Source organism: Lipotes vexillifer, unplaced genomic scaffold (genome assembly GCF_000442215.2).
Source record: "Lipotes vexillifer unplaced genomic scaffold, Lipotes_vexillifer_v1.1 scaffold64, whole genome shotgun sequence".
NCBI lineage: Eukaryota > Metazoa > Chordata > Mammalia > Artiodactyla > Lipotidae > Lipotes > Lipotes vexillifer.
The window spans coordinates 180,202-188,348 of record NW_006791024.1 but is presented as its reverse complement, the minus strand read 5'-3'; the positions used below and the strand labels follow the sequence as shown (position 1 = coordinate 188,348).

Genomic DNA, 8,147 nt, shown 5'->3' with positions numbered 1-8,147 from the left:
TTTTGATGAAGAACAACTTATCAGTGTTTTCTTTTACGGAAGCTCTCTTGATCATATAGACTGATACTTTTAAAACATAACTCAAGTTCTTTCTCTATGTCCTCATATCTTTGTGTTCAGACCCTCCCCAAGCTCTACCTCAGATGTTTCTCCAAGTTGAAACACTCTAAATCATGGGTGGCTCCTTCAAATTTGTGTTTTTTTCACTAGCATGTGGGTTTTTAAGTATAATAGTATTATCGCAAGAGGGTTCCTTTGCCAGGCCCATCAGGATGTGCAGTTTCCACTTCCACTGACACCTCAACTCTCTCTGTGTTCTTGCCTTCTTTTTTTGTGTGATCAAAATGTGCAAAGCCCTCTGAGGCCTTGCCTGTTTTCTCCCTATTTTGTCTCTTTTTCCTCATAAGGTCTATGGTTTATGGTGAATGTGTTAATTTGCTAGTTAATCTTGATGTCCGTATCTTCTCCTATGAAAGATATCTTTCCCTCTGAAGTCTCTCTCTGATCAATACTACACCGTTTTGCTGTTGGAAAATCTGATGGCAAATTGATTCTTGTTTCTTTGTGTGATCTTCTCTTTCTTACACTTCTGTATGAGTCTACGGGTGGGTTTTTCCTTTTCTTTTCTCTCTGGAATTCTGTGGATCTTGCAACTGAATGTCTTTCATGTTTGTTGCCTTTTATTTTTTTAATTTTGAGGAATTACCGTCATTATGTCTTTTTTCCTTTGTATAATTTTATTTTTTTATTGAAATAGAGTTGATTTACAATGCTGTGCCAATCTCTGTTGTACAGCAAAGTGACTCAATTATACACATATAGACATTCTTTTTTTGAAATATTCTTTTTCATTATGGTTTATCACAGGACATTGAACATAGTTCCCTGTGCTGTACAGCAGGACCTTGTTGCATTATTTCTTGAAATACTTCCTTCTCTCCATTTCCATTCTTCTCCTTCTGGGATTCCTATTATTCAGATATTAGCATTTCTATTTCTGTCTTTAATTTGGTAGGTGGCGATGCCAATACCCAAAACAATGCATTCCGGAGAAGGATCAGGGTTGTGGAAAAACAGGAAGAGATCACTGTCTTTATTTTCAAAGTCATGTATTACTTGTTTAATTTAAAGCAACTCTATCTGCAATTAAAGTATTTATGGAAAATAAGAGAATAAACTTTTTCAAAAACAAACAAAAGCACAATACACATACAAAATCTGAAAAATATAGCAAAAACATAACTCAGGATAAAGTATATAGCCTTAAATACACTTTGGAAGAAAGATAAAAATAAGTGACAACTCAGGGAGGGAAGGAGGTTTGATGATGAAGTAGATATTTCATCTTTTGTTCTGTACACGTTTGTATCCCCTAAACCAACTCTGCCCAAAAGACATATAATGCAAGACACGTATGTAATTTTTAATTTTCTACGAGCCACATTTTATTGTTTTATTGAAATATAGTTGATTTAAAATGTTGTGTTAATTTCTGCTGTACAGCAAAGTGATTCAGCTATACATATACTGTGTACATTCTTTTTAAATTTCTTTTCCATTATGGTTTATCACAGAACATTGACTATAGTTCCCTGTGACTACTAGCCACACTTTAGAAAAAGAAACATAAAATTAATTTTAACCCAATATTGGGTTTATTTAACCCAATATTCCAAAATAGTATCATTTCAACATGTAATCAGTTGTAATATAACATGTAATATAAACAATTACTAATGAGATATTTTACTTTATTTTTTTCATACTAAGTCTCCAAAATCCAATGTGCATTTACACGTACAGCACATCTCAGTTCCAACGCACTGCATCTTAGGTGCTCGGTAGTCACATGCGGCTAGTGGCTGCTATATTGAACACAGGTCTAAATATTTTACAAAAAGGATGTGTTTGTATACCATGTGTGAAATATGAAAACTCCCTATAGATAAAATAAATATAAATAACATTGTCATCTCTCCAAACAATCCAACAAAAGTATGGTTCATCTATATTATAAATTTGACTGCAGCCATTGAAAGAAATGATATCTCTGGGATATTAAAAAAATGTAGATTACAATACGTACATAATACGATCTCATGCGTGTGTGTGTGTGTGCGCGTGTGTGTGTATACAGAAAGAATATGGCAGGATATAGGAGGAGCTGTAAACAGTGATGACCTCCGAAGTGTGGGAACAGGAACAGGGAGGGATTGATTAAAGGCTTTCACTCTTTATTCTATTTATGCCTGTATTAGTTAATTTGCTGTTTGTTTTTGTTTAGTTTTATCAAAGGAAAACCACAGTAAATCCCTTAAGCTCAGTCTCTCACACACACACCCTTCCCCCACAAGACAACAATATGTGGCCTCAGGGGCTCCTCAGGCATCTCTGGAGGTCCTGAGAGGTGGTGAGCAGGTGGGGACACATCTCCTTGCTCCGACTCAGTTGCCCATCCCCCCACATACCAGGAACTGGGGTTCCTTTGGAGCTGGCTAGACAGCTAAGAGAAAATTGAGGGTGCTTGAAAAACAGGGATCTGATTAAATGAACATCTTCTGAGGGCTACTAAATGCCAGGCATCAAGCTGGCATAGAGAAAAAAAGTTGGGCAAAACAGAGTCTCTGCTAAGGAAGAGCTGAAACCTAGCGAGGGGCCAGCTCTGGCCACAGCTGGCTGCAGTAGGAGGAAGGGCCTAAGACAACAGAGCTTTCAGCACAGAGACAAGGATGGAGGAGACAGCAGCTTAACCTGTAAACTGAGAGGGAAAAGGCAGAGGTTCAGTTCTCTTCCTGGCTTGAATACGAGGTGACCTTAAGCACATCCATTCATCTCTCTGTGTCCTTGTTTTCTTACCTGAAAATGAAAGCATGTAACTTCAAAAGTGAACCCAGAGCACTGAGCACAGGATTGAGTCTGCCCTGAGAGGGGAGGGCAGCCGCCATGCTGCAAGAGAGCCCAGGCCACGTGGAGGTGTTTCAGCTGAGAGCTTCAGCTGACATCTCAGCCAGGAGCCAGCTGCAGCCACCAAAGGAAGCCTCTGAGAAGACTTCAGCCTCATCCCCCTCTGACTGCGACCACCTGAGACCCTGGGTGAGACCCACCTGGCTGAACCCAGCAAACCCCCAGAAACATGACAGGTAATGACCATAAATGACTTTTATTGGTTTTCACCTCTTAGTTTTGAGTGGTTGATTATGCAGCAATAGATAACTACAACAGGGAAGCAGCAAGAGGTCAAAGGACAGCAACAATTGAATACCCCATTTTAACTAATTAATTTATTTTTTGCGGTACGCGGGCCTCTCACTGCTGCGGCCCCTCCCGTTGCAGAGCACAGGCTCCGGACGCGCAGGCTCAGCGGCCATGGCTCACGGGCCCAGCCGCTCCGCGGCATGTGGGATCTTCCCGGACTGGGGCACGAACCCGTGTCCCCTGCATCGGCAGGCGGACTCTCAACCACTGCGCCACCAGGGAAGGCCTGAATACCCCCATTTAAATGAGCAACCTCCATTCAGCTCCAGCCAATTGTTACCACTTGAGAATGTAAGGGCTCAGGGATCTCACATTTCAACATCTTCAAGGAATATGTTGAAATCCAGGCTTTTATGAGAAATATCCAGGTTTTGAAATGTTGACAAATAGTTCAAAACAATGTTAAGCCTATTCAAGACAATGTCGTAGGCCAAATGTGGCCTTCAGGCCACCAGCTGTCTGGGTCTGGTTTGGCAAAGTGGAGTGACTATTGTCTGCCTAGCCCCTTCTTTCTCTGGGGACATCCCTCACCTCATCCACATGGCTGTAGGGAAGCCCCCATGTTCTTACATGACTGTACCTCTGGGTCCCTGTTTATTGGTCCAGGGGTGAACATCTGACTCACAATGGTTTCATCAGAATTCTCAACCGAAATGTCCTATGCAAAACAGGAAAAAAGACCCTCCTCCTGGTGGTAGGAGCCATAAAAAAGAGAGGTCAAGAGACATCGGTGGCCTTGATCTCTGCCGTATGCGGCAGAAGCCGATCTCCTATGAGAAAGATGCTCTGGAGAAGCAGAGACAAGAAGCAGACAGAGTCCCAGAGGCATCTCAGTCCCTAGATCCCACCATCTCTGCCGTCCATCTGCACTTAGTCCTTCCCGTGGTCTGGTTAATTCTTCCTTCTGTTCTGTAGATACCCCAGTACCCCCTCCCCCAATTCCCCTTTTGGCCTATCTTTTTTCAAGCCGGGTTTCTGTCACATATAATCAGAAAGTTTTAATACAGGGATTCAACAGAGGGGTTTGAGCAGGATAGACGTCATGACCAAACTTGTTTTTAAAAAAGCAATGGACATGTTGAAAGAGGGTGAGAAGAATAATGCTGCGGGGCGAGGTGGTGAAGACAATAGCAGAGGGAGGGAGAGAAAAGAAGAGGAGAGGCAGCAGACAAGGCTTAAATGACCAAGGGATGAGCAAAGCCTCCAGACCTGTCGGGTTCATGTTCTTACATGAAAACTGGTACTAAAAATACCTAGAGACACTGCCGAGGCAAGTGAGAGCAAGGGGCACCAAGCAACTCTGTGCCTCCCTGAGGAAAAATAACTAAACACGGGCAGAGGAGGTCCTACAAAGCCTGAGGCCAAATGGCATCATAGGCACTCTGGGTAAACTTGCTGGAAGGAGCTCAGGAAAAACCATCCAGATGCTTCGGTCAACTTCTCTAGATGTTCTTTAAAATGCTCGGAAAGGTGGAAAGCCTTGTCTGCCAAAGAGAAAGGAAATTGGGGAAATGTCGAGAGCGGACAAGGCCCCTTATAAAACAGAAATGAAAACTTTCATTCCTCCCAAAATGGAAACAAAAAGAAAGTTCAGGGATTTCAACCACCCAAAAAGCCTCCTATGGCCTCTTTCTCGTCTTCTGAGTACCACCCCCAAACCACAGGAGATCCTGGTCTGTCTGTTGGCAATGAAGCAAAGAAACTGGGAGAGATGTGAGTGACAGTGCTGTGGATGGCCGGCAGCCTGAAAAGAAGTCTGTTCAGAGGAAGGAAAAGTACCGAAAGGATCTTGCTGCATCCTGAGGCAAAGGAAAGCTGATGTGGAAAAAAAAAAAAAAAAAAAAAAAAGGAGGCTGTCAAGGCTGATCCAGACAAGAAAAAAAAGGTAGAGGAGAAAGAGAAAGAAGGAGAGAAAGATGAGGAAGAGGAAGATAAAGACAACAAAGTTGAAGATGATGATGATGAATGAAGTGGTTCTAGGGCAGCATTTTTTTTCTTGTCTATTAAGCATTTAACCTCCCTGGACACAATTCTTTTCTTTTTTTTTCCTTTTAAATTAAAAAAAAAAAAATTGAAATGTAAAGCTGGGTAAGATTTTCTTTTAAACTGCCCCTTTTTGGGGTGGGGGGTTATTGTTAACAAGAATTCCCAAATAATTTTTTTTTTTTTTTGCGGTCCGCGGGCCTCTCACTGTTGTGGCCTCTCCCGTTGTGGAGCCCAGGCTCTGGACGTGCAGGCCCATCGGCCATGGCTCACGGGCCCAGCCGCTCTGCGGCATGTGGGATCTTCCCTGACCGGGGCACGAACCCGCGTCCCCTGCATCGGCAGGCGGACTCTCAACCACTGCGCCACCAGGGAAGCCCCCCCAAATAATTTTTTATACAACCCTGTCCTGGTGATATTTTCCAAGGCCACTAACCTTACCTGGTATTGTATACGGGTTGTGACCCAGCATGGGAATTCAAAGCAGGTTCTTGTAGTTGCACAGAACAAATTAATTATATAGGGGCACTGTCATTTTTTCAGTTGTCTCTCATGCAGCTTATACGAAATAATTGTTCTGTTACTGAATTCTACTCTGTAATTAGGGGTCGGGGGAGTTGTAACAGCTTTGTGACAGCCTGAATGCTTCTAAGTAAATATAATAGTTTATTCGTTTTTTGAAAAAAGAAAACTATTTTATGGCATTATAATGAGAAGCAAACAAAATCATGTTTGGGAAGGCCCATTGTAAAACACAAAAATCTATATAAGTGTGAAGGAACCTTATTATTAAACAGGTGGGCGGTGCAGAGGGAGTGCCAAATGTGGATTCATTCATTCATTCAACAAAATATTCTGAGTGCTTGGCACTGTTCCAGGCACTGAGAATATTACTACATGCAAAATTGATTTAAAAAAACCCTGCCCTGGTGGAGCTTACGTTTTGGTGAAAGAGACAGACAATAAACATATACATGTGTATGAAATATGCTTAGGAGTAATAAGTGCAAAGAAGAACACAGCGGGGCAAGAAGTTGAAGATAGCGTGCAGACGAAGCATCTTAGCTGGGGTCATCACAGTGATGTGTGAGCAGAAGCTGAACAAAGAGAGGGAGTGAGCCCTGCACTCACCGGTAAAGACTGTTCCGGGAAACATAAATGCAAATCTCCAAATCTCCAAGGTGGGAGTGAATTTGTGGCGTTTGAGGAACAGGCAGGAAGCCGGTGTGGCTGGGGCAGCTGGAGCCCCCAGGAGATGGAGGCCATGAAGTCAAGGTAGCAGACAGGGCTCAGATTCAACCACAGGAAGAATTCTGGCTTTTATTCCAAGTGTGATGAGAAGCCTTTGGAAGGTTTTGAATGTCAAAGTAACACAGGTTGAGATCTAAAGTGACCTCACATGCTTTCATGGGGAGAAAAGACTGCGGGAAGGCCAGCAGGGAAGGGGACTGTCTCGGAACCACAAAAGATGATGGCAGTCCAGACAGTGGTGCTGTGTTGATGGGAAGGTGGTGAGAAACTATTGAGGTCATGGAAGTCAGGATTCAGTGATGGATTGGATGTGGAACAAAAGAGAAAAGGAGTCAGGTTGACTCCAAGGCGTTTGGCTTAAGCAACGTGGAGAACCATGGACCATTTCCTGAGGTGGAAAGTACTAGGGGAGGTTTTGGACATCACTGGATATATATGTGACATCCAAACAGAAATATTGAGTAGGCAGTAGAATATACCTGGCTCTCCTCAGTGTTCTACGGCAGGAATTCTTTTCTTTCTTAATTGAAGTCTAGTTGATTTACAATGTTGCGTTATTTCTGCTGTAGAGCAAAGTGATTCAGTTCTACATATTATATATATATATATATATATATATATATATATATATATATTCTTTTTCATATTCTTTTCCATTATGGTCTATTACAGGAAATTGAATATAGTTCCCTGTGGCATATAATAGGACCTTGTTGTTTATCCATTCTATATATAATAGTTTGCATCTGCTCGTCCCAAACTCCCAATCCAACCCTCCTCTTTGGCAACCACAAGTCTGTTCTCTATGTCTGTTGAGTCTGTTTCTGTTTCGTAGACAAGGTCATTTGTGTCATAATTTAGATTCCACATATAAGTGATATCATATGGTATTTGTCTTTCTCTTTCTGACTTACTTCACTTAGTATGATAATCTCTAGGTCCATCTATATGGCTGCCAATGGCATTGTTTCATTCATTTTTATGGCTAATATTCCATTGTGTATATATATATATATATATATATATATATATATATATGGCACATTTTCTTTATCCATTCATCTGTTGATGGACATTTAGGTTGTTTCCATATCTTGACTATTGTAAATACTGCTGCTACGAACATAGGGATGTATGTATCTTTTTGAATTATAGTTTTGTCTGGATATATGTAGGGCAGGAATTCTTAACCTTTGTGTGTGCACCCAGGACCCATTTGTCGATCCAATGAAGTCTGTGGACCTCAAATGCAATGGTAGCTTCTAGATACACTACCAGGCAAGTTATCTAAGTCACAAAACAGAAAGCCCCACAGACCAAATTAAGATGCTTGAATTGTGGGGTTTATTAAATCCATCTGAAACACCTGATTGAAACTTCCTGCAGCAGGGAACAACATGGGGTGCATAACATACCCAGGACAGGCTAGAGGTGAGGTGGACCACACCATCTAAACCTGGGGTCATGCGATGTTCATTTTCTGTCTCTCTCTCTGCTTCATCATGCAACCCCACTGACAGTGGGGTTATGATGAAGACCAGAGCTGAGGATGCTCGAGGCTACTCAACAGAGAGTATCTGGAGCCAACTCACAGTCACCTATCAGAAAGCCACAGGGGCAACTACGCCTGGCCACAAACGTAGCTTGCCAATCAGCCT

At 42.1% G+C, this 8,147-nt stretch overlaps 1 pseudogene; it reads left to right on the top strand.

Annotated features, from left to right (window-relative positions):
* Positions 1-2,943: 2,943 nt before the first annotated feature.
* Positions 2,944-5,224, top strand: LOC103074253 (high mobility group protein B1-like; annotated as a pseudogene).
* The last annotated feature ends 2,923 nt before the right edge of the window (positions 5,225-8,147 follow it).